The 26748-nt window shown below is 39.2% G+C and overlaps 1 long non-coding RNA gene across 4 annotated transcripts in view; it reads left to right on the forward strand.

Moving 5' to 3' along the window:
- LOC105094634 (uncharacterized) overlaps positions 1-26748 on the forward strand; it is a 525835-nt gene that overhangs the window by 73042 nt on the left and 426045 nt on the right. For 3 of the 4 annotated variants that reach the window (XR_010380576.1, XR_010380574.1, XR_010380577.1), the window contains exon 4: positions 26010-26055. The exons of the other annotated variant lie outside the window; for it this stretch is intronic. This is a non-coding gene — a long non-coding RNA (uncharacterized LOC105094634). The remainder of the gene's footprint in view (positions 1-26009; positions 26056-26748) is intronic. 4 annotated transcript variants of the gene reach the window in all.

The raw sequence follows: 26748 nt of genomic DNA on the forward strand, positions 1-26748 counted from the left end.
ACTCATGGCCTCTTTTCTTCCACTCTTCAAATATTTCTTCTTTACTGTGCCCTGGGGATGCAGTGAATAAAGCAATGAATAAACATTGGTTTCATTTCATCCTTGAAGAGCTTTGTTGTAAGTTAGGAATACAGGCATGGGAGACAAACAGCAGGTCTTTTTTTTTTTTTTAACATTTTTTATTGATTTATAATCATTTTACAATGTTGTGTCAAATTCCAGTGTTCAGCACCATTTTTCAGTTATTCATGGACATATACACACTCATTGTCACATTTTTTTCTCTGTGAGTTATCATAACATTTTGTGTATATTTCTCTGTGCTATACAGTGTAGTCTATTCTACAATTTTGAAATCCCAGTCTGTCCCTTCCCACCCTCCGCCCCCCTGGTAACCACAAGTCTGTATTCTCTGTCTGTGAGTCTATTTCTGTCCTTTATTTACGCTTTGTTTTTGTTTGTTTGTTTTTGTTTTTGTTTTTTAGATTCCACATATGAGCGATCTCATATGGTATTTTTCTTTCTCTTTCTGGCTTACTTCACTTAGAATGACATTCTCCAGGAGCATCCATGTTGCTGCAAATGGCATTATGTTGTCGGTTTTTATGGCTGAGTAGTATTCCATTGTATAAATATACCACCTCTTCTTTATCCAGTCACCTGTTGATGGACATTTAGGCTGTTTCCATGTTTTGGCTATTGTAAATAGTGCTGCTATGAACATTGGGGTGCAGGTGTCATCCTGAAGTAGATTTCCTTCTGGATACAAGCCCAGGAGTGGGATTCCTGGGTCATATGGTAAGTCTATTCCTAGTCTTTTGAGGAATCTCCACACTGTTTTCCATAGTGGCTGCACCAAACTGCATTCCCACCAGCAGTGTAGGAGGGTTCCCCTTTCTCCACAGCCTCTCCAGCATTTGTCATTTGTGGATTTTTGAATGACGGCCATTCTGACTGGTGTGAGGTGATACCTCATGGTAGTTTTGATTTGCATTTCTCTGATAATTAGTGATATTGAGCATTTTTTCATGTGCCTTTTGATCATTTGTATGTCTTCCTTGGAGAATTGCTTGTTTAGGTCTTCTGCCCATTTTTGGATTGGGTTGTTTATTTTTTTCTTATTGAGTCGTATGAGCTGAGCTGCTTATATATTCTGGAGATCAAGCCTTTGTCGGTTTCACTTGCGAAAATTTTCTCCCATTCCATAGGTTTTCTTCTCGTTTTATTTCTGGTTTACTTTGCTGTGCAGAAGCTTGTAAGTTTCATTAGGTCCCATTTGTTTATTCTTGCTTTTATTTCTTCTAGGAGAAAATTTTTGAGATGTATGTCAGATAATGTTTTGCCTATGTTTTCCTCTAGGAGGTTTATTGTATCTTGTCTTATGTTTAAGTCTTTAATCCATTTTGAGTTGATTTTTGTATATGGTGTAAGGGAGTGTTCTAGCTTCATTGTTTTACGTGCTGCTGTCCAGTTTTCCCAACACCATTTGCTGAAGAGACTGTCTTTATTCCAATGTATATTCTTGCCTCCTTTGTCGAAGATGAGTTGACCAAAAGTTTGTGGGTTCATTTCTGGGCTCTCTATTCTGTTCCATTGGTCTATATGTCTGTTTTGGTACCAATACCATGCTGTCTTGATGACTGTAGCTCTATAGTATTGTCTGAAGTCTGGGAGAGTTATTCCTCCAGCCTCTTTCTTTCTCTTCAGTAATGCTTTGGCAATTCTAGGTCTTTGATGGTTCCATATGAATTTTATTACGATTTTTTCTAGTTCTGTGAAATATGTCCTGGGTAATTGGATAGGGATTGCATTAAATCTGTAGATTGCCTTGGGCAGTGTGACCATTTTAACAATATTGATTCTTCCAATCCAAGAGCATGGAATATCTTTCCATTTTTTAATTTCTTTAATTTCTTCTTTAATTTCCTTCATCAATGGTTTATAGTTTTCTGTGTATAATTCTTTCACCTCCTTGGTTAGATTTATTCCCAGATATTTTATTACTTTGGGTGCTATTTTAAAGGGGATTGTTTCTTTACTTTCTTCTTCTGTTGATTTATCGTTAGTGTAAAGAAATGCAACTGATTTTTGAACGTTAATTTTGTAACCTGCTACCTTGCTGAATTCTTCAATCAGCTCTAGTAGCTTTTGTGTGGACCTTTTAGGGTTTTCTATATATAGTAACATGTCATCAGCATATAATGACACTTTTACCTCTTCTTTTCCAATTTGGATCCCTTTTATTTCTTTCTCTTGCCTGACTGCTGTGGCTAGGACTTCCAGGACTATGTTGAATAGGAGTGGTGATAGTGGGCATCCTTGTCTTGTCCCAGATTTTAGTGGGAAGCTTTTGAGTTTTTCACCGTTGAGTACTATGCTGGCTGTAGGTTTGTCATATATAGCTTTTATTATGTTGAGATATGTTCCCTCTATACCCACTTTGGCGAGAGTTTTTATCATAAATGGGTGTTGAATTTTATCAAATGCTTTTTCTGCATCGATTGAGATGATCATGTGGTTTTTGTCCTTTCTCTTGTTGATGTGATGTATTACACTGATTGATTTGCGTATGTTGAACCAGCCTTGTGTCCCTGGGATGAACCCCACTTGGTCATGATGTATAATCTTTTTTATGTGTTGTTGGATTCTATTTGCTAAAATTTTGGTGAGGATTTTGGCGTCTATGTTCATCAGTGATATTGGCCTATAATTCTCTTTTTTTGTAGTGTCTTTGCCTGGTTTTGGTATCAGGGTGATGGTGGCTTCATAGAACGAGTTTGGGAGTATTCCCTCCTTTTCAATCATCTGGAAGAGTTTGAGAAGGACTGGTATGAGTTCTTCTTTGTATGTTTGGTAGAATTCCCCGGTGAAGCCGTCTGGTCCTGGACTTTTATTTGTAGGGAGGTTTTTAATTGCTATTTCTATTTCCTTTCTAGTGATCGGATTGTTCAAGTGTTCAGATTCTTCTTGATTCAGTTTTGGTGGACAGTATGTTTCCAGAAACTTGTCCATCTCCTCTAGGTTATCCAGTTTGGTTCCATATAGTTTTTCATAATATTCTCGTATGATATTCTGTATTTCTATTTTGTTTGTTGTAATTTCTCCATTTTCCTTTCTTATTTTGCTAATTTGTGCTCTTTTTTCTTCTTTGTGAGTTTGGCAAGAGGTTTGTCGATTTTATTTACTTTTTCAAAAAACCAGCTTTTGGTTTGGTTGATTTTTTTCTATGGTCTTGTTAATCTCTATGGTATTTAATTCCTCTCTGATCTTTATTATTTCCTTCCTTCTGCTGCTTTTTGGGGCTTTTTGTTCTTCTTTTTCTAATTCATTCAGGTGGTGAGTTAAATTGTTTATTTGAGATTGTTCTTTTTTGAGGAAGGCCTGTATCGCTATAAACTTCCCTCTTAGCACTGCCTTTGCTGTGTCCCATAGGTTTTGAGTGGTTGTGCTTTCATTATCATTTGTCTCAAGGTATTTTTTAATTTCAGCTTTGATTTCCTCATTGATCCATTGTTTTTTCAATAACATATTGTTTAATCTCCATGCTTTCCTTTTTTTCTCCTTTGTTTCTCTGTTGTTGATTTCCAGTTTCATGGCATTGTGGTCAGTAAAGATGCTTGAGATAATTTCTATCTTCTTAAAATTGTTGAGGTTTCTTTTGTGCCCAAGTACATGATCGATCCTGGAAAATGTTCCATGTGCACCTGAAAAGAATGTATATCCTATTTTTGGGGGGTGTAATGCTCTGAAAATATCCACCAAATCTAGTTTTTCTATTGTAGTATTTAATTTCTCTGTTGCCTTGTTTATTTTCTGTCTGGAAGATCTGTCTAGTGATGTTAATGCAGTGTTAAAATCTCCAACTATGATTGTATTCCCATCAATATCCCCCTTTATCTCTGTTAGTAATTCTTGTATGTACTTAGGTGCTCCTATATTGGGTGCATATATATTAACGAGTGTAATATCCTCATCTTGTATCACTCCTTTAATCATTATAAAATGTCCTTCTTTATCTTTCTTTATGGCCTTTGTTTTAAAGTCTATTTTGTCTGAAATCAGTACTGCAACACCTGCTTTTTTGGCTTTTCCGTTTGCATGGAATATCCTTTTCCATCCTTTCACTCTCAATCTATATGTGTCCTTCTCCCTAAAGTGGGTCTCTTGTATGCAGCATATTGAAGGTTCTTGCTTTATTATCCAGTCTGCCACTCTGTGTCTTTTGACTGGAGCATTTAGTCCATTAACATTTACAGTAATTAATGATAGATGTGTGTTTATTGCCATTTTGAACTTATCTTTGCAGTTGAATTGGTATATCCTCTTTGTTCCTTTCTTCTTCCTTTTGTGGTTTGGTAATTTTCCTTTGTATTATCATGGATTTTATTTAATTTTTGTGACTCCTTTGTAAATTTTTAGCTTGTGGTTACCCTTTTTTGTAAATCTGTCAACCCATTACTATAACTGTTTTTATTAAACTGATAGTAACATGATCTCAAACCCATCCTACTGTTAAAAAAATTTAAAAAAGGAAGAAAAAAATATTCTATATTTCCCTGCCTCCCTCTCCCACTCTCAGTGATTTGTATGTCTTCTTTTATAATTTCATGTTTACTTTATTTGTAATTCATGAGTTATCACCTTTCCAGTTGTGTGTTTCTCATTTCTGTAGCATCCTGCTGCTTTTCTATTTAGACTAGCCCTTTCAATATTTCTTTTAGCATGGGTTTAGTGTTGCTAAACTCCTGCAGCTTTTTTTTGTCTGTGAAATTCTTTTATTTCTCCTTCTATCCTCAAGGATAGCCTTGCTGGATAAAGGATCCTAGGCTGCATCTTTTTTTTATTCAGGGCTTTGAATATATCTTGCCACTCCCTTCTGGCCTGTAGTGTTTGTGTAGAGAAATCAGCTGAGAGCCTTATGGGGGTTCCCTTGTAACTTACTCTTTGCTTTTCTCTTGCTCCCTTTAGAATCATTTCTTTATCCTTGACTCTGGCCATCTTGATTATGATACGTCTTGGTGTGGGTCTATTTGGGTTCTTCCTGTTTGGGACCCTCTGAGCTTCCTGTACTTGGATATCTGATTCCTTCTTTAAGTTTGGGAAGTTTTCAGTCATGATTTCTTCAAAAACCTTTTCAATCCCCTTTGATCTTTCTTCTCCTTCTGGGACCCCTATTATGCAAAGATTGGGACGCTTTATATTATCCCATAGGTCCCTTATGCTATTTTCATTATTTTTTATTTGCTTCTCTTGTAGTTCTTCTGAATGGGTGCTTTCTATCGCCCTTCTAGATCACTGATTCGTTCCTCTGCATTATCTAGTCGGCTTTGCACAGCTATTAGATCATTCCTCATCTCTGTCAATGAGTTTACCCATTCTACTGGGCTCTTCTTTATAGCTTCAATTTAATTTTTGACATATTTTATATCTCTAAACACTATCTCTTTTAATTCCTTCAGCAATTCGATCACTCCTTTTTTGAAATCTTGATCTAGTAGGCTATCGATGTCTATTTCGTTGATCTTTCTTTCAGGGGATTTCTCTTGTTCTTTTAATTGGGAAAGGTTTTTCTGCTTCTTCATCTTGCTCATACCTCTTTGGCACTGTGGTTTATGGAGTATCATTTGTTTATTTTGGTCCTTAAGGATTTTATCTATCTGATGCCTATTTAGGAATAGAACTTAGGAAAAAAAGAAAAAAAAAAATAAGAAAGAGAGAGAAAGAATTTTAAAAGAAGGGAGAAAGAGGGTTTGAAAACAGTGTATAATGAATAATAGAAGAGTGAGTTGAAGCAGAGTATTAATCGGGTTGAGACGTCCTTTTGAAACCTTTACAAAAAAAGGGGGGGGGGGAGATGAATAGATGTATTTGAAACCTGTGTCTAATCAATAGCAGGACATCAAAACCCAAGAGAAATAGAAATGAATTAAGAAGTAAAGATTAAGAGAGTAATAGAAAATAGAACAGGTAAAAACAGATTTAAAAAAAAAAGGGGGGGGGGTTGTCGGTGTTCTCCTGGAGTCTGTGTGCTTTTAATGTGAAGTCTTTCTGTCTTCGTCCTGTTTTGGAAGCTCAGCTTGCTGTTTTCAGAGGCCCTCCGTTGGCGCCCTCTTCTGTGCTGCTCCCAGCACCTGTCGGCAAGCCGATCGCGCCTCCTCCTAACACTGGGTCGGGTGCAGCTCTCTGCTGTGGGCGGGCGGGTCGCTGCCCCTCCGGATGCCGCAGTCAGATGTTGCAGACTGGCCGGGTAGGAGGGCGGGTCGTGCCCCCTCCCAGCACCTCGGTCAGGGGCTGTGTTCCTGCCCGAAAGGCGGGGGGCCGCGCCCCCGCCGGTAGCTCCGCTGCTCTGTGGGGCTGCGCGCTCCGCGGGCAGCGCTCCGCCCTGGTCGGCGCTCCGCCCTGGTCGGCGCTCCGCGGGTGGGCTCGGGGAATACCGAGGGACAGCCCTGTCCCTGCTCCGAGCCAAAACCCAGCTCCTTGTTTGTCTTTGTGGAGCAAGTTCTCTGAGGGACCAGGATGGAAGGATCCTATCTGCTCCGGGCTGCAGGCCAGTCTCAGTCTGGCCTTTGAGGCTGCTAAGCCCTTCGGTGCGGATGCAGGTTTCGCCCCCGCCCCCGCCTGAGTGCTCAGTGCGGAGGATATGGCGGCTGTGTCTGAGCCCCGCCTCTCGTCCCCCGAAAACTTTCCACGGGTTTTCAGAGATGGGGGTGTGCACCCTTCCCCCGAGAGCACATCAACCGTGCTGTTTTACGGAGGGCCCAGGTTGTTCTGCCCTGTGCACCCACAGCCACGGCGCGCAGCCCCTTGCGTTCCCCCGGGGCTGCCTCCGTGCAGCCACTTCTGTCCTCCGCCCGGCTTGTGCAGCCTGGCCCTGCCCTCGGCTGCCGGCCCGCGTCTCAGGCTGGGTGTCGGGGGGACGCTCTGTGCCCGTTTAACTTAGTTCTGTTAGTCAAGGGCTGCTCTGTACAGATCCGAGTCTCGGAGGCTCCCCCTCCGTCCCGCTGGCCTCTCAGTTGGAGAGGGGAGACCCAACGAAAGAGCGCCAGTCCTCCTTTGCCGCTCCCTCCCCGCGGGACCTGTCCCGCGCTGCTTTGCCTTTTGTTCTTTCTTTTTTCCTTTTCTCCTACCAGATTTTTGGCGTCTTTATCTTTTGAAGAGGGCGACGTTCTGTCGGAGTTCCACAGGTGCTCTGGTTGGCTGAGTGGGTCTGTAGATGTGGGTCTTGGTGTATTTGTGGGAGAGGGTGACCTGCGAGCGTCCTTCTACTCCATCTTCTCCCTGTTTCTCCAGCAGGTCTTGAATATTGGCTCCACCACTTATTAACTGTAAGGCCTTGAGTAAGTTGCAGTATCTATTTGACTTCAGACTCTTCACGTTCAAAATTGTCAATAATTACACTACCCATTAAATAGACATTTATGGGAATTAAATGAGATAATGCAGGTCAATCAACTAGCTGAGTGTCTGGCAGAGTATTGTTCAGAGATTAGGTCTGCGCATGAGCAGCTCTAGCAGATGCCAGCAGGCAGTAAGGCCAAAAGTGCTGGAGGGAAAATGCTGCATAAACTCAGAGGAAGGCATCTCTGGGAAGAGGATAGGAAGCCACTTTAAGGAGGAGGTGCTGTTTGACCTGGGTTATCTCAGCCCTACCCTAAAATCTGGCTTAAAATTTCCCTTTCTGTTTTAATTAACCTTCAGTTTGAGTGCATGCTAGCTTTTCAGGAAGCTGACTCCATCTTGATGAGGACTGGATAATTTTCCTTTGTTCCCTGATAGCACGACTGACTCTAAGCAGTCACTCCCTGAAAGCAGGAGCAGAGATGGGATTCGGACAGGGCAGGCTACACTCCTGTCTACATCCCCACTCCTAGAAAAGCACCTTGTTTGTCTCAGAGATTGCTCTCTGAGAGTGCCAGATCAAAATCCTGTGATTCCAAAGAGCCGTATGACATTAAACAGACATTCTTGTTTCCCTGACCTTAATCCACTGGTATTTAAAAAGAGACAGTTGGACAACACAATCTACAGAGGAGATCCTATAGTGAAGGCTGAATGGGATACAGTTCATAACGTACTCAGCACAGTGCTTTGAACAGAGACAACACTCAAAAGGCATCATTTAAATATTTATAATCATAGATCCTATAATTCTCACTATATTAGTTTGCTTATTAGCTGCCATAACAAGTTATTATAAACTTAGTGGCCTTAAACAACTTAAATTTATTATCCTGTATTTCTGAAGATCAGAAGGCCAATATGGGTCTCACCAGGCTAAACTCATGGTGTTGACAGGCTGTTGTATTCCTTCCTGGAGATTCTAGAGGAGGATCTGTTTTCCACTCATTCAAGTTATTGAAAGAATTCAGCCCCATGTAGTTGTGGGAGTGAGATCCCCTTTTCCCGTTGGCTGCCAGTTGAGAGCTGTTCTCAGATAGATTCCAGAGGCCACTCATATTCCTTTTCTCTTGGCTCCCTTCCTCCATGTTCACAGCCAGCAGTGGTGGGTGAGTCCTTCCCCTTCCTTCTTCTGTCTCATCTCTAACTCAGCCAAGAAAAGTTCTCTGTTTGTGGGTACTGATGAGATTAGATTGGAACCACTTAGCTAATCCAAAATATTCGATTTCAAGATCTGTACCCTTAATGACATTCACAAGATCCCTTTGCCACAAAGGTAACGTTCACATTTGGGTGACTGGGGAGTGGATATCTGTGAGTGGGGTGCATTATTCTATCTCCCACACTTTTCTTCACATTAAGGAAAACACATTAGGATCAGGCCTCTTAATTTTTTATCTCAGAATTCTCATTCTGTCTCACTTCCTATCTCCAATGCATCCAAAACTTCAACAGATCTCATAGCCATTCCTCTTTCCATGCCCAGATAGTTTTTTTCCTTTATTTCAGTTTTTTCTCTCCTCTCCCTTCAAACCAATGATTCTCATACTTACCCATCTATTGTTATAATCATCGTTCTCATATCTGTTACATTTAGCTTTGTCTCTACTTTTCTACTCATTGATTTTGTTGCTGTCCAGATTTTCTCCGTTTTCATCAGTGTATGGCTTCTGCATCTTGGATTCTTAGAAAGAATCATTATTTTAAGGCTTCATAGAAATGGGTTAAGAGAAAGGAGAAATGCAATACTTTGAGAAACTTTCTGCTTTTCAGCAATACATCTTAATATTTATTTTGTTTTCATTTTCATTTTTATTGGATTATTAATTACAAAATTAGTATCTATTCATTCTAACAACTGATGCAATATTAAATGTATAATAAAATAAGTAATAACTACTCCTTAACCCCAGCTAATCCTGCACCCGATTAATGAAAGTTAACAGTTTTTGTAGCCTGTGTATCTTTCCATCCTTTTCCTATGCTCACATAACCGTATACAAATAAATAGAACCTTTTTCATTTGCTGTAATGGGCTGAATTGTATCCCTTCAAAATTCCTATGTTGAAGTCCTAACCCGCAGTACCTCAGATGTGACCTTATTTGGAAATAGAGTTATTGCAGATGTAATTAGTTTAGATGAGTCATTAGAGTGGGCCCTAATCCAGTTGACTGGTGTCCTTATAAAAGGGGGAATTTGAACACAGAAGCATGAATACAGAAAGAATGTGTGAAGGTGAAGGCAGAGAGCAGGGTAATGCTTCTACAAGCCAGGGAACACCAAACATCACCAGGAAAGAACCAGAAGCTAGGGAAGAGGCCTGGAACAGATTCCCTCTCACACAGATCTCAGAAGGAACCAACTCTGCCATCACCTTGGTCTTGGACTTCCAGCCTCGAGAGCAGTGAGGCAATACATTTCTGTAGTTTAAGCCACTCCGTTTGTGTACTTTGTTAGGGCAGCCCTAGCAAACTAATACATCTGCTTTACAAATATGGGCTCATATTATACAAGTTATTTTATGATGTGCTTTGTTCACTCAACAGCATGTCATGAACATCTCTTTAGGTGGCATATTTTAAAATAAGGGTATTTTCATGCTCTGGACAGGAATGTGGAATGTGGGCCTGGAGCTGCTCAAAGCTCCTTTCCTCAGGCCAGGGTTGGGTCTGGGAAGCAGCAGAAGTCATGGGATAGTTTCATTTGTGGGAAATGGACCAACAGGAGTGTTGGCATAGCAGGCAGGGACTTGGAGGAGCCCCTTACAGTCTTAGTTATGCAGTCCCCGTGTGCACTAGCACAGAATTTGACTCAAAAAGGAAAAACACCTCCCTCACACTTGGTGTGCATATGTGGCACCACAACATATGCACTGGCTGAACAGGTGTGTCCTTGTTAAGTTTCTGGGGAAAACAACATCAAACAAATAACCAAACACATGTGAAGACTTCAGTAGCTTTGATATCCTAGGAATTCCTCTGACTTTTTGCTACTTCAGGTAAAACCAGCCCACAGTGGTGAGAATGCAGTATTTCAGTGATGAAGATGCTATAGTCTCTTTAGCTAAGGGATTCTTGACCTGGGAAACTAAACCCTCATGTAAGTAAGTGGCCAAGAAATTTATACTCATCAATGTTTTTAAGGTGGGTGTGGGCGTGCAGGGAGTGGAGTGGGGATGGTTTGTATCCCCAGGGGAAATGGTAACATCTATAGACAGTTTCTGCTAATCATAATTTCCATGGTGTCTGAATAATGATCAAATTTTGAGTGAATTTTAGGCCACAGCAAATAGAACACTGCTCTCAGGGCATTTTATTTGCCTTCTAGGTCGAGCCTTCCAAAAGCTTTAAAAGTGTGTACGGCAAGTTGTATGCCAGGAATTCTCTACATATTCATGCCATTCTTGGAGTGATTTATCCATGAAATGAAGCAGCAATGGAAAACTTGGCAGATATTGCTTCCTTTTAAGGTTACTGGTCCATAGCAAAGCACACTGTGTATGGAGATTGAAATAGGAAGGTTTATTTAAGGAGAAAACATTATGGTTATTTTGCTAGTCTATCAGGTGATATTTTGTTTTGCCCAAAAATGGTAGGAATTTGGTCCTATTGAGTTATAGCAAAATATGAGGATATCTAGGAATATTGTCACCTTGAGTTACATTTCTTAAGTTGATGTTTAGTTATTTTGATATTTATGCCCACTCTGTTTACTTTTCAGCTTTAAATTAATTTTATTTTTCAGACTTTTCTAAATCCCAGGTATAGCTTTAGACCATAATAATCACTTCATTAACAAAATGGGCCCATTACTGGTCAATGTTTTGTTTAAGATATTTAAGGATGTCGTCTAAATAGTGGCATAAAACTCCTGGGATAATATGTACTTGGCCACATGACCAGAATAAAATGAAATTAGATGATTACACTTAATTAAATCAAGCTACAGGCCCCAAACACACAAATAAAAAGATAACTTTATTTATTTTATTTCCTCAGGATCTTGTAAGTGGGAGATAATTTATTATATGGAGCTTTCAGACTAACGCTTGTGGCTTCTGAACTATAGATCTGGTTTCCTAAGGGAAAGGGAGAAGAGTTCCAAGGGGCCAAGAGAACACAGGTGTGTCTACACTTGAGCCAAACTAAATCTTTTTCAGCCTAAAGATTTTCAGAATCTGGGTTTATGTTGATTTTCTTTCTTACATCATCAACCTATAATAATGGGAAAACAAAAGATAGGTAATAATTTGTGCAATGGTAGAGTAATCTTTATTTTGTGTCCAAAATTATATAACTGAATAATTTTTATTTCTTAGCTCCTTAGCCCATGAAGATGTTATTTCATGAATAGCTTCAAGAAAAGTTAAGGAAAGTTTTGGCAGAAGCACAATTATAAGGAACCAGTTTAATTATTTTGCATGGTGCTTAGAATTTGAGAGTAGCATGTGAGGTACAAATACAACTTTGGACTGATTAAATATTTGTTAAACCCTGAAAGAAAAGAAAATTCTTTCCATAGGTGACTACAGATACGAAGGCACCTGCGTGAACGCAATGGTGTGAAAGAAACATTTAGGCAAAGGAATTCTGTTTTGCCTCAGAAGATAATGAGAGAACCTGGTGGTATAGATCTGTAGTCAGAATACTTGAGACTGCCACATTATTCATCCTTCCATTTCCCAGAGTATTTTACTCCCTTTACCAATTCTGTAGAAGTACAATGAGGGTGAAATAGGGGCTAGTGCCAAAGAGGAAAGACACTTGGATTTCATCTTTTCTGAGATTACTTACTAATAATATTCTCTGCTTTCTGCTGTGTACTAAATACATTAATTTTTTAAAAGAATATTTTTGACGAATGTAACATCCTAGTAAATAATAGTTTTCTCTTCCTAATCCATGGATGTTAGTTAATACAGGCTAATGGCCACACACACACACACACACACACAAATACACACACATATATATACACACACATATACATATATAATAGAAGTTTTTTTTTCTTTTGTTTCATAGTCTGATATGGTTCAGTGTAAGGGTGTGCTCCACATGGTCGAAACCAGGCCCATTTATCCACTGTCTTCAAGGACCTTCTTGTCCTCTGCATTTAGCTCCACATGTGGGGAAAGTGAGAGAATGTGGAGGAAGCATATCCACTCTCAACTGCATTCTCTGCCAGGTGATGTGTGTCACTTCTACTTACATATGATTGGCTGAAACTCAGTCCAGTGATGCCATCTAACTGCAGGGTAGGCTAGGAAATGCTGTCTGGTGGTGGGGCCAGAAGAAGAGGGGAGCTCTCTGCCACAATATGCAATAATTTTCAAATAAATATAAAGAAATAAAATGGGTTTGATGCTAAGAGCATTATAAAATTTACAGTGCTTATTATTATAAACAGCAAGTTTCTTTGTACCATGGATTCATTCATTGATTTATTCAACAAATATTCATTGAGCACCCACCACATATCACTTTGCTAGACACTGGCAGTATGGTGGTGAGCCAGATAGCCATAGTCTCTGAATTTATCAAGTTATCAGTTTAATGGTAGAGACACATATGCTAATTAATGTGTTTTTTCAAAATATCTAGATGCACCTTTGCAGTACTTCTAGGTAGTACAATGCCACATAAAGAGTGTTTACTCCGTTTCCCTTCAAGTATGTCTTTGTCATGTCTCAGAATAATTTCTTAGTTATTTAATTTTCTATGTCTTTATCCATCAGTTGTTATTCCCTAGAGATAGTTAGTGGAAATGGAGGGTTCTCTTTATTCAGAGTTGGGTTTGAGCCAATTTCATCATTTTATACTTCTTGATAAGTGTTTTTAAATGAAATCCATTTGTTCCATTCCTTTCATATCCTTACCATGAAGATACTTTAAAAAAATGTTCTTACTTTGCAACCTGGGCCTCTCCTCCAACAAAACTACCTCGAGAGGTGAATAACTTGGATTGCTGGGACAGCCTGATAGAGGTTTTGGCAGAGAGATGGTGAGAACGAAGTCTGTCTGGGAATGGGCCGTTTGTCCTTTCATCCCAGAGCAGGGTGTCAGAAACCTTAAGTGGCTGACTCTGCCCCAGACACAACTATCCACAACCTCCTTAGGCAAGATCTTCTCCAGCAATGTTCCAGCATGAGAAGGGATTCAGGGCGTTTTTCCACAGCCTGTGATTGTACTACATTTCACTGACTTCACTGTCAGAACAGGGAGGGCTATATTAGGCCAGTTAGAAACAAGTTTGGGAATGTCCTAATGGTTCAAGTATCTGGTGCCTTTTATTTTTGGAGGCACACAGATATGAGAAGGCATCCTTACGTAACTCTGTCATAAGAGGAAGATTGCCATTTCTCAGACTCTTCCTGCCTGTGTCATGGCTCCCCAGGGCTGAGGGATTGGGGATGGGAGCTATAACTTGAGTTTAAAATTAATTGAAGAGCTACAGGTCTCATTTGACTCTACTTGATCTCCCTGGAGGCCCCAGCAGCCTGAGGGCAAAACTGAAATCTATGGAGATTACTGGAGAATGTTCTCTCTAGGACCAAAGAGAATCTACATTTACCGTAATTCTTTCAGAAGAAAAATAATCCCAAGGGCCTTTGATCTCTCCCCGTAAACAGTTGTAAGCACAATGGAAAAAAAATCTTGAATATTTCTTGAATATTGAGAATTCAGTGACCCTAAACTTTGCTGATGTTCACAGCTGACGTTGAGTTCAAGCAAAATAACCCAACCTTAGAAAAAAGATGGCTTCTGCACAGATGACCTCAGCATGGTGCTGATCTCCCTTTTTCCAGAGAAGAAGCCAGAAATGATTGAAACTCTAGTCTATTAACATTTCATCATGAGCTTTCATCTCTGACATATGGAAAATATCATTTATGAATAGATGCCAGTCCATAAGGAATGAAACAGACTGTGGAATATTAAAGGGATTAAGACTATGTATGGTATTAATTGAAATATTTTTGAGATACATCTCATCTCCAGAGAAATAATTTCTTTTTGTAGCTTCTAGAGTTGTAACTCACTTTTATTATATTATGGGTACACACACACACACACACACACACACACACACACACACACACTACATTTAAGTGATGGAAATAGAAAGTTCAGTACCTGGGTTTTTGAGAGATGTTTCCAATGAAAAATTTAAATTTCTTAGCTATTTCTTGGGTATTTTGGGGACAATCAATCACATGATAGATTGCTTCATATTGGAATAATATAATGGTTGCCAACTTGCAACTACTTCTGTCAGAATTTAAACGATAAAACTTTTCCACTGAAATTTTTCTGTTGCCAAAAGGGATTGCCCATTTTCTATTTGTGAAGAGCAGCTCTTTTTGAAATCTAAAGTGCAGAATAAGGCCATTCTGAGAGTGAAGAGGCTAAATGTTATCTGGAATGAATATAGTTTCTGTTCTTACTCAAATATAGAATATTAAAAAATATATATGTCCAATATTTCTGGACCCTTAAATTTGTGTTTTACTCAGACTGTAGATTATCATTATCATCATCATCATTAATTGCGACATAGTGGAGAAAAAAATAGAGGGTGGAGGAAACAGGTAGCTTGTTATTTTTTTGTGTTCTTAACGTTTTCTGTAGCAGAATTGACTACTCTTTGGCTTCTTGCGTAGTTTCTCTTTTTTGGAGGCACCCATTACATAATTTTAACCCTAATTAATAGATTTTATTACTTAGATGGTTTTTAGGAATTTGCCTGCTATAACTGTACTTCTTAGTAGATGAACCTTGTCCGTGGCTCTTTAGAAGATAATTCATAGAAAAACAATTGCAGTGTATTCTATGGTGTGTGATGTATATATATGAAGTGTGTGTGACTGTGTGCATTGCATGTGTGTGCAATTTCCCAGAAGTGGAACATTTAATTTTTATTTATTGCTGTTTAATATCTGCCAGGTGGATGGTCAGATCTTCTGAATTATGAACTTTTGTAAGTTAAAAACATTGATAAGGATTGTAGAGCTTTTTCTCAAATGCTCCAATATGTAGGCTTTCTGCTTAGCTGGTTAATCATCTGAAAATCTAGTCAGGAAGGTCACCTATCATAAACTATGCTGGTGGGCCTGCATGTGTAACTTGTCCCTCCAACTGGCACTCTGTTGCCCTCAGATTCAGGTAGGGGTATTCATTTCCAATCAGCTTCTTGAAGACAACAGTGTAGTAGGGCCTGGATTTAGAGTTGAAGAATTAATTTTGAGTATTGCATCAACATTTTAATTATTTGTATATTTTTAAAAGCTTATTATCTTTACTTTTTCTCACTTAATATCTTCTAATCTTTTCGTAAATCATGGATAATGATAACCTACTGTATGGTTTTATCAGGAGCAAATGAAGAAAGGGGGCAAAACTACTTTCTTATAAAGTTCTCAACAGATGCTAGGTATTATTTTTTGTTTTGAAATTTAAAATCACATGTTCCACTTGCCTGGTTATTCAGTTCCTATTTATTCAGTGAACAGAGGTATACTGAATCTCTACTCAGTGGCAGATCTTGGGCACTAGGATGTGATGTCACACCTGGAGGTCCTACCTGGAGCTAATAGCCCAATGAGAAATCTGACTTTAAAGAAATACGTTAATAAGTCTGGTATCATGCTTGGTGATAAAATTTGAAGTGGAAGGGTACTCATTCTAAAAGAAGGTACAATGGAGATTGAATTTGATTGGAGGGCAGTGTGGGTCTGTTTGAAGAATTGGCATCCACTTGAAGACGACAGTATAGTAGGGCCTGGATTTAGAGCTGTTGGATTATAAGGAAAACCTATGTAGGTGAATAGGGGGTCAGTATGTCTTCTCAGCAGAGGGAATAACATGTGCTGTTATTCTAGGGTGGAAGACAAGTCTAGTTTGCTGAAGGGATTGAGTGATGTCCAGTGTGACTGAAAAGTAGAGAACTGAGGATGGTGGGGGTGAATGATGGAGGCAGGCATGGGCTAGACATGTAAAGGTTTGTTTTATTGCAAATTTGGTTGGAGGCTGTTAAAGTGTCGGGAACAGATGAGTGGCATGAGTTGACTGATGTTTTGAAAAGTGTAAACCCAAAGTAATGAGCCATATCATCAGCCCACCTGTAATGTCTCTTTCAGTAGCTTGAGGACCGGTGAAAATATAGATACTAATCATAAACATTCAAACAGTTTACAAAAGTACACAAAGGCAGGCAAAATTCATTGTGAATTCCATCATTCAGAGAAAGTCACTCAACATTTAAGTGAATTTTCTTTCACAAGGTATGTACACATGCCTACAATTTTATATTTGGATGATCAAACTACATTGTTCTTTTCTCCACTGGCCTTAATAAACACTCAGCAACATACTGTGGTCATCTTTCCATGTCCACAGTGATATTCTTCAGTATGCTTGATGGATGCCTAGTTATCTATTGTAGTCAGTTACACTGATTGGCTTAATCAATTCCCTATTGATGATTTGTAGCTATTTTCTGATTTTTTTGCTAACATACTGATGTGGTGGGCATCCTTGTACATAGGTGTATTTCATACATGTGATTATCTCATTAAATCAAATATTGAAAAGGGAAAATGCTTGATTAAGGAATTTGTACATTTTACATTTTCATGCATATTGCCAGTTGTCTGGAATTTACTTTAGAGAATCATGTGAAGAATCCGAATTTTTTTTTCCCTAAATGACTAGCTAGTTGTCTTATTCACTGCAAAAATAGGATGGGATTTTAAAGCAACACAAACACTCATTTTACTCTTTGCAAACTTAAGGCTGGTTTCTCTCACTCTTTTGTTTTATCTGTGTATATGTCAGTTTCTCTTACTGGACTATAAGCTCCTGTTAGTGATAGAAATGTTTGCTGTGGGCCACACGAAGCTTCTGTTCCAGCTGGGCTGTTTACTAGCTCCAGGACCAAGGCAATGGGCTATTACAGTAGCTGTAATTTCACTTTAAAATACTCTAGCATGGATGATAATGTGTGTGAGTGAGCGTAAATTAGTTTTACTCCATGCCTAGTTAATATTTGAAGTAACTCAGTCCAGCGTATGCACCAGAAGGGTGCTTAGTTAGCATTTCAAAGACTAATCAGGACTTCACTTTCTGAAGGCCGTGGGTATAAACCTTCAACTACTGCTATCTCAGTCTACATTCGAAGATTTTCCATGAACATAAGAACTGCTGGAAATTTTATTCCATTGGTGAAATGTGTAGCGTGCCAGATGTGTGGGTTAGTTAGACATACTGTATAGGCACCTGGTACCTCCACTCTTGCTGTAAAATTAGAGGTACCCTGGGTCCGATTCTTTTTCTGTGTCTTCTACTGTTCAAATCTGGTACATCTGATCCAAACAGAAGCTTAGCTGAATCCTGCTTCTAGGGGATTGTGTCACTACTTACCCCAAGTGGCTCTTGCATGCAAGGTCCTCTTTGGTGCATCTAAAGGTCACAGAGCTGGGACAGGACCAGAGTTCCAAGGATAGGTTTACAATGGTTTCTGTAGCCACACAATAATAACTGTTAGGAAGTACTGATGAATTTGGTCTGAGATTTGCTTTCTTTGTACCATATAGTAACCTGGAACAAGATTATGGAGGGGAAGACCTGTAGTCTTCCAGATATCCACCAGAAAGCATCTGCTAGATGTGTGGGCCAGTTCACAATGCTAGGAATGCCTTGGAGGTCACTTTCTTTCCCTCTTTTTATAAAAATATTCAGCCAAGGGACTTTCAGTGATTCCTGACTGCTGGGTTCCCTTGAGCAGCCTCTGGGCTGAATTGAGGTTGGTCACAAACTTTCCCTGTGCCCTTACCTTTCTCAAAATCAAAAGCTTATACCAAAAATAATGGCAGGTAGTGCAAATTATTACTGGAGTTTTTCACAGGAAGACAAGGAGACAGTCAAATTACAGGCAAAGCTTAAGAGAACTTCCCTTTAGATTTTTTTTGTTCTCTCTCCCCAGCCTCATCTTCCTCCCTCATTCCCAGGTTTTCCATTTGCTGCTTCTTTTCTTTCCATTCCCTTACTTTAACAAAGCCTCTAAAATCCCACTTGTTTATAGTCCACACCCTTGCAGCAAAACAAAATCGTTGCTCACGTATGCCCCTGGCACTTAGAGCTCTCCTGGTTATAAAGGGGGAGAGCTGGATCCATTCTTTTTATAAGCCCTTTGGCAAGAAGTATCAGAAGGACAGTGCATTCCTGACTCAGGGCACGTTTTCCCCAGAATCCTGCTTCAGGGCTGCTTGGCCCTTCACGATACACTCACAAGTTGCCTCCACCCATCTTAAGGCAGCTGAAGTCTTTTAAACAGTGTTGAAATGGAATAAGGCCAATAAGTACTGCAGGGGTGTGTCCCAAGGAGAGGAAGTGTTTCCCGAGCACATTGGAGTCTGTGTTCCATTTCCTTCAGAGTGGTGTCAGCAAGTAATACCTAGTGTGAAGAAGACATTTTGGAGCATGTTTATAGGGCCCATGGATGCACTTACTGTTTTAGAGGTATGAGCTTAAGTGTTGTTAAAATCTTTTGATGAGCACATGGAGGCCAGGCTGCTTCAGGCCTGCCCTAGCATGGGTCTGTAAGGAACCAGCACAGCTCTCAGTGTTCTCTCCTGGGGAGCTGTGTGGTGTGCTTTAAACACTTTAACCTGTCATGCCTCAGGCTCTCAGGATTCACAGTAAGTTCTTATGCTCATCATGAAGTGCATTATGGTTTGCACTTTGATTATAATTGCTACCTTTCTTAACCGCTTAGTTTATTTTTGATCTTCTTAACCCCTCAAGGTGGATAGTATGTGATGTGGAGAGGGAATATGGTCTGGTGGTTAAGGGCACAGGAGAATAATCCTTATCTTACCACTAGCCAGCTCTGTACCTTTTGGCAATTACAAACTCCTCTAGATCTTAGTTGCTCATTTATAAAATGGGTATAATAACAATACTTACCTTATAGCATGTTTGTGAAATACAAATGAGGTAATATACATAAAATGTCTGGTATGTAATTCAATAAATATTAGTTACCGTTCTCCTCATCAAGATTACAGAGTTTGAAAGTGGGGTGGCTGGGATTCAAATGGAGACTTAACCTTCCAAGCTTTTGAAGGATCATGTTTTATAACAAAGATAACAAGTAATCAGAGTTAACATTTTATATTGAGCTCCAAAAATACTTGCTGGGTGTTATTCTAAGCACTTATGCATTAACGTCTTCTATAGTCATGTCCACCCTATGAGATTGGTACAGTTATCCCATTATCTACATTTGAAGATGGAGAAACTGAGGCTCAGAGAAGTTAAGTAACTTGCTCAAGATTCCTGGTGACAGAAGTGAACCCGCCGTCTGACCCGAGAGTGCAGGCTCTTAGCCACTGCGCAGTGCTCTCAGTCACTGTGCATAAGACCTGACGCTATTTTTCAGAAGTCTTTCCTCAGTATTTATGGCTTCAGTCAGAGTGTTGAGGGTTCCAGTGTGAGAACCTCAGCCAAGTAAGCATGCCTGCAAAGCTGGCTGGGAGGGTACTCCAGGGTTCTCTGAGCAAACAGAAGGTATTTATCCTCCTAATGAAAGAAGGAATGCTGGGAAATTCATGGAAAACAAGTTCAGTCCAAAGGTGGTGACTATTAGGGAAGGGCAATTTTGAGTAAAGTTACTGAGTCAAGTAACCAGATTGCTCCCTGACTCAAGCTTCATGACTGATACCTGACTGGAGGCCATTAAAAAATTATATTAATAGTTTTTATTTATCACAGCTCCATATGAATTCTCTATCATGACAATCGTTTGAGGAAAGTACTATGTTTTTATTTTTATATAGTTTATTTAAAAAATTTTTTTCCTTTTTGACTTATTTTTTGAGGGAGGAGGTAATTAGATTTGTTTATTTATTTATTTATCTGTCTATTTATTTATTTAAATTAAAGGAGGTACTGGGGATAGAACCCGGGACCTCCTGCATGCTAAGTATGTACTCTACCACTGAGCTATATTCTCCCCCACAGGTATTATGCTTATATCCATTTTTCAGATGAGATATCTGAGGTACAGAGAAGTTTAAAAGATGTGTCTATTACCATCACTACGCTGGTAACAGTGGGGTGACAGTATAACTCTCAACACCCAGACTGCAGGGCCTGCCCCGCTTCTGTGGATGTGATTATGGCGCAGTGAAGCCACACAGACTGGCAGGAGGCATCAGAGCAGCCACGCCAAAAGGGATGCTGCTTTTCCTAGCAGGGGCCCAGGGACTTTTCTGAAAGAGCCAGGGTTTGACATGGAAGTAGTGAAGCTTTGCACATTCTGAGATCTTATCAATAAGAAGTGTAACAAGATCTGGCTGAATAAAGTGATCCTGTTGCCCTTCTTCTGTCCCAAGGTGGTGTGGCTTGGGAAAGAACTCCTTGGAGAAGAATGATTGAGGCAGAGGCACTCTGCGTGAAGATGACACTTTTGTTTTCCTTGAGAAGGCCATGCCATCAGTAAATGAGGCACTTTACTGAGGGCATGGTTTGTAATTTGCTCTAGTTTGAGTTATTTTCTGAGAAGAAACATCCTAGTGGAGGCTGTGCTATCTTTTTTAAGTGGGACATGGTAATAATTGAGTGATGTGGCTGGATGATCATGTTTCTTTTCTCTGGGACTTCATTCCAACTTTAGGGAGGATAGTTTTTAATTATTAAGATAATGTCAGACCAACAAGTCGGTGAGCCCTAGCAGGGTCATTCTATCAGAAAAACTTGGAGTCATCTGCTCCTTGTAATTTCATGTCAAATAAACCCTTTACCCACCAGGTGTTTTAAATAATATAGCTTAGCTCCAAGACCTACATACAGTGTTTTCTTTATGCTAAATTAGTTTGCTTAAGAAGGGCCTCCAAGATAGGTAAACTGTAAAAGGAAAACATTGCTCCCAAGAATCAAACCAACACAACCATTTAAAACCTAATAAAAGTATATTTGGCCAAGAGAATGAATAGGATCTCGTTATTCTAGTGAAAGTATAGTTTGTGTTTTATTTCACTTAGCTTCGCCTTTCTATGAGTCATAAATAAGAGATGCCAAGTAATAAATACACCGTACAAAATGCATTTTAATAATCCTAAAGGGTTTCATTACTCTGGCTATAATCTGGAAATGTAAATTATTTCTGATACTTTGGCCCTCATTTATCAACTTCAGAGGTTCTGTTTTTGCTGCTATAAATGCTATAGGATTATGCTTACTGTTTACAGAATAAATTAACTTGGTATGGCTAAATGAAATTTCCTTGTTTTTGAATATCTGAAAGACAATATTGAAATCTTCAGGGAATATATCATGATATCTAATGTTGTGTGGGTTTTGATTTTTTTTTTGAAAATGAAAACAATCCGTACTTCAAGGTAATAAATTGGAAAGTTACCCATGAGAAACCAAACAGCTGTTTTCAATAACGCAGGTAAATTCCAGTCATGGGAAAATCTACAACTGCCTGAGCTGTTGGAAAAGTCTTGGGCATTCAGCAGGCCTTGGGAATAGCAGAAAAATCCCTTATACAATCTGTGCCCAACCCATTATTTTGTTTTCTGTTCTCCATATTTACCTTCCATTCCAGTGAGTCTGGAATTTTGGATATTTAGTGCTCCAGGAATAAACTATATAGCCCTGAGTATTTGTACCAGTGCCTTGCTGTGGATCTGGAATGCCCTTTCTAAAACTCCATGTAGCCGTAACCTCCTTCAAGTCCTAGACCAAAGGCCACCTTTTCCACGAGGTACTTTAGCTCAGTGGCTGGCCCCCATCTCTGAAAGTCCTTTCTAAGTGGTTTACTTATATTCACATGTAACAGACATCACATAAATCTTTTATTTTTGATTTATGAAATTTTACTTTTGATTGATGATTTTTCACTTACCACAGAATTCTGGTCTTTCAAACTAGACAATAATTTCTGTGAGAACAAGGATCTTGTCTTAAACTTGTATGCGTTTCCCAAATTGCTTAGCAAGTGCTTTATACGCATTTGGGATTCAATGAATATTTGAGTAATTGAACATTGAATATATAAATGAGTGGGCTTCTAATAAACTGGTCTAGCCCAGCAGATCATTTGTTCACACCAGAGTAGCTATAAATGCCCTAGGTTTATGCCAGCTATTAATGGAGTAAATTAACATGGGAAATGCATTGCTGTGTTTTGGAAAGACATCATATAGTGTTCTTGGAATTACTTAGTAATGTTTGTGCCTTATATTTTCAGTGTATATTTCACTCCTATCATAAAAGGTTTATGTATGTATGTATGTATGTGTGCATTTTTTTCCAGTGCAGATTAGTACCTTTGATTCTTCCTTATCCTCTTCCCACAGTACTGTGCTTTAACCCAAGAGGACTAGAGCCTACTTTTCTTCCTCAGTGGGAAAAACATAGGGATTACTATAAATACAGAGCTCCATCTGTGGATCACCGTGGTCAGTGCTTTTTCTAATAATACTGTTCTTCTCCTCTAGAATGCTGTTCATGATCCACATTGATCCACGTCCTCTATTTTATCTATGAACTGCTCAAAAGTTACTTCTGCCTAAATGCCTTACCTGACCAGTTCCACTCCGGCCTGTACATAGTGTTTCTTCATTATTTATGTATGTCATGTATACTTCATGACATTTCAACATTCATAAATTTACTTATTCATTCAACAGACATTTAATACATTCAAGCCCTGTACAAGGCAATGTGAAGTTACAAAGATGCCTCAGACACATCATGTCTTCAGGAAATGTGTAGCCTAGAAGGAGAGATCACACATATCTGGTAGTAGTAGTTAAGTACCACAGATAGTAGTAATGAGTTCCCCAAAAGAGGTACAGACAGTACCAATAATATCAATAATACAGGAGCTCAGAGGAAAGAGAACCTACTTTAAACTGAGGCTTTTTGGGTTAGGTTGTCATTTGAATGGGGCCTTATAGGCAGATAGAATTTGAACACATATTAGCTTATTGCTTTGTGATATTTCCATTGTAGACTAGACATAAGTCTACACGAATAGCATTTTCCTTGCTCAAGACTCCAGTGAGGAATCAGCAAGGCTTTGCTATGCCCTCCAAGGAAATATACTCCACAGAGCATGTCTGAGAAATGAAGATTATACAAAGTCATATAGGGAAGGAAAAGGTGGGTTTTACGTCACACATTCAGAGAGCATCTTTCAACCCCTCCACTCAACCTCTCCATTAATCTGTTCCCCTGTCTCTCTCCTCAGCCTGGAGACAGGAGGTCCCTTCTCTGGAAGTGCTCCCAAGTGATATGAGGGCTTTGCTGGCTCCAGCCGCCCACCCCTGTGTCTGCTGGGTGCTTTTCCGTTGCTTTCCCCTGCCTCCCCTTCTCATGAAGCACCATTGATCACCCTTGAATGCTTCCACCCACTACTTGATGCTAAACAAAGGCCATTATTATGAGAATCAGGACTTTTTGTTCTCAGCAGTTAATAGCATCCACCGTCCTTCGAATTCAGTGAGAGAGTATAAATGACAAAATTTTGGGTCATACTGTAATTATGTTATGTGTGCTTGGTACATTCTGACTCTCTCAGGGGGTGGGTTCCATCTTCTGATTCTTTGGTTGCCTTGTCTTTCTACTTTACTGGCACCTGGCATGATGCTGTCTGCACAGAAGGCTGGGCGGATGCAGAAGCAAAGCGGCTTCCCTTACCGGGCAGGGCTCCGGGCTCAGGCACCACTCTGCCAGGTGAAGCAGACAGAAGCTGCACCTCATTGTTGTTTCTGCCACCGACATAATAGCCAAGGCCTCAGTCCCCAGGAGTAGGGTTTGCTGTTGTTGACTCAGGAGACCCTTAGAGGCAGAAGCTTCTTCTGGCATCTTGGAGTGTGGAACAAGGCTGGAGTGTGATGCCATCCCTGGGGAATTATCACAGAGGAATTTAAGACTAAGGAAGGTGAGATAAGGACATGTCCATCTCTGTCCCTAAGATGTCATCCAGTGTTAGCCACAGCTAATATTTATCATGGCAATTTGACCCTTCTAGTTCTAAAAAGAAAGCACTGTGACAAATCCTATTCATTAATTCCCATAGTACATGCTGACATGTGACATGCAAGTAGTTTCACCATGGCTGTCAGAATTTATTTCCATATGTTACATTTTATGGACATAATAAATGTACATATGGTTTGTTTCCCTCTTTATGATCTAATTGCTATAAATAGCCTAGAGCTCTTTTAACTGTATTGAACCATCATGTATTACAAGATTGTTTATTCCTGTCTTCTGAAGAAACACAGGGAATTAAAAAAATTCTGGAAATGGGAGTCCAGTATTTGATGAAATGAACACTATAAATATATCCTATGAATAATGTTAGGAGCATATAAAAAGCATATATCTTAGTCTCTAGCCACATATGGAAAAGAAAATGTTTACCAGTTGATGTTCGTTCCTGGATTAAAATGTATTTAAATGTTAAAGGCAAAATTAAAACCATTGAAACTGGGTCTACCATCCATAGTTAGAGGAAGCTACAGGCAATACCCTTTAAAAACTGTTTATTTTTACATTTTTTAAGAATGTAGATATGGGAGGGCCAAGGACAGCTCTAAGCCTTTAGCCCCCAGCGACAAACAAACGAATGAACAAACAAACAAACATGAGCAAAGGGACAGTGGTTTGTGGGTAGAATTATTGAAGAATCTAGCTTTTCAAAAAACAAATAAAATCATGCCCCAGTTAGTTGAAGTCTCCGACCGAGCTGTGTGTCAGGCACTTCTTAGATGCACAGCAATGCAATACAGAGCCAAAGGGTTCTTGGTGGTCATCAAGTGCAAGTGCCACCAAAACCCAGATATGACATGATTCATGAAGCTAATTCTTGGCAAAGCTGCATCTCATATTCATGCCTTCTAAGTATTAACCCAGTGCTCTGTTGGTCCTCACTCTCTAACATCCATTTAGCATTCCTGGTATTAGGAAGCCACTTTTTGGAATGGTCATTTTTTGGAATAAAAGTTGAGACTTTTAGAAAGTTTTGCCTTATTGTTAGTAAATTTTACCTTGCCTGCAAGAACTCAAATATTCTTTCCGCCTTAAAGCATTATAGTCTGTTTCTCCCCTCTTTTACACAATTGCTATTCAGATATTTGTGTTGAAAGTAATGGAAAGATTGAGGTATCATTAGATGGACTTTGGCGAGGATTTTGAGTTGGTAAGGTCAGGCGAATATTTTCTTTTATTCTCCAAATTTTTAATTTGAAAAAATTACAAACGTATAAACAAAGTTGAAAGACTTGTCTAATGAATGTGCATTATACCAGCACCTGAATCTATATTCAACAACTGTTGCCACATTTAAATCTTGTTCTCTCTTCCTCAAAGACCTTTCCTGGATATGTTTTTAATGAACCATTTGAAATATGTTGCAGACATTCCAGCACTTCACACCTAAGTAGTTCAGAACATATCTCTCAAGAATAAGACGTTCTTTTACTTAATGACAATACATTAACATTAATGTTCATTTAATTATACATGTAGTATATATAATTCTTATACTGAATGCTTTCTTAACACGCACAATGATCTTTCTCCTTCTCAGCTGGTGCGTTTCCTTGAACAAGGTGAACTCTTCTGTTGCCACTAAGGTAAAAACCTCATTCCTCTGAATTTATGGGGAAGTAATATCTATTTGGTTTTTGATGTTTTGGTCTACCCCTATTTAAAAAAACCCTAGTATTAGTATCAATGCACTGCTAGATTTCCTCCTTGCATTAACATGTGCATTCCCTTTTTCATGCCTCATACTATCCATATAGATTTATGGGCACTGGATGTTGTGTGTATTATTCTGGATCCTTTCCCCAGTTGTTTCCTCCAGAGAATAACTAGCTTGCTTGTTCATGATTAGTTTTTCTTTTAATGACTTTTCTTCCACAGTGCTTGGTTTTAGCATTTTATCTGAAAAATTATCCCCCCTGTTCTTTTTAGATTTCACTGTAAAGCCTTCTTGAACAGGTCCATTAAAATATTTTGCCTATTTACAACCTTGCTTTTTCTTTGTTCAAATGTCAACATCTTAAGACAAGAAGTACAACTTTGATGAATGTTTCAGAGGATGCATGTGAAGAGAATACTCTAGGCTAATATCATTGTGTCAATACTAATTAGAGTGAGACTATTTGAGAAGGTCTAAATGGCCATGAAAGTGTTCTTATCAACATGCAAATGGAAGTGTGTCCATTTTAGAAGAGGAGACTTGACTCATTACTTGCCGCACCTCCAGATGTATTGGATGAAGTGTTAAGTAATATCTTCCCCAGAACTGTTATAACTGTATG

This window comes from Camelus dromedarius, chromosome 4, assembly GCF_036321535.1.
Source record: "Camelus dromedarius isolate mCamDro1 chromosome 4, mCamDro1.pat, whole genome shotgun sequence".
Classification (NCBI taxonomy): Eukaryota; Metazoa; Chordata; class Mammalia; order Artiodactyla; family Camelidae; genus Camelus; species Camelus dromedarius.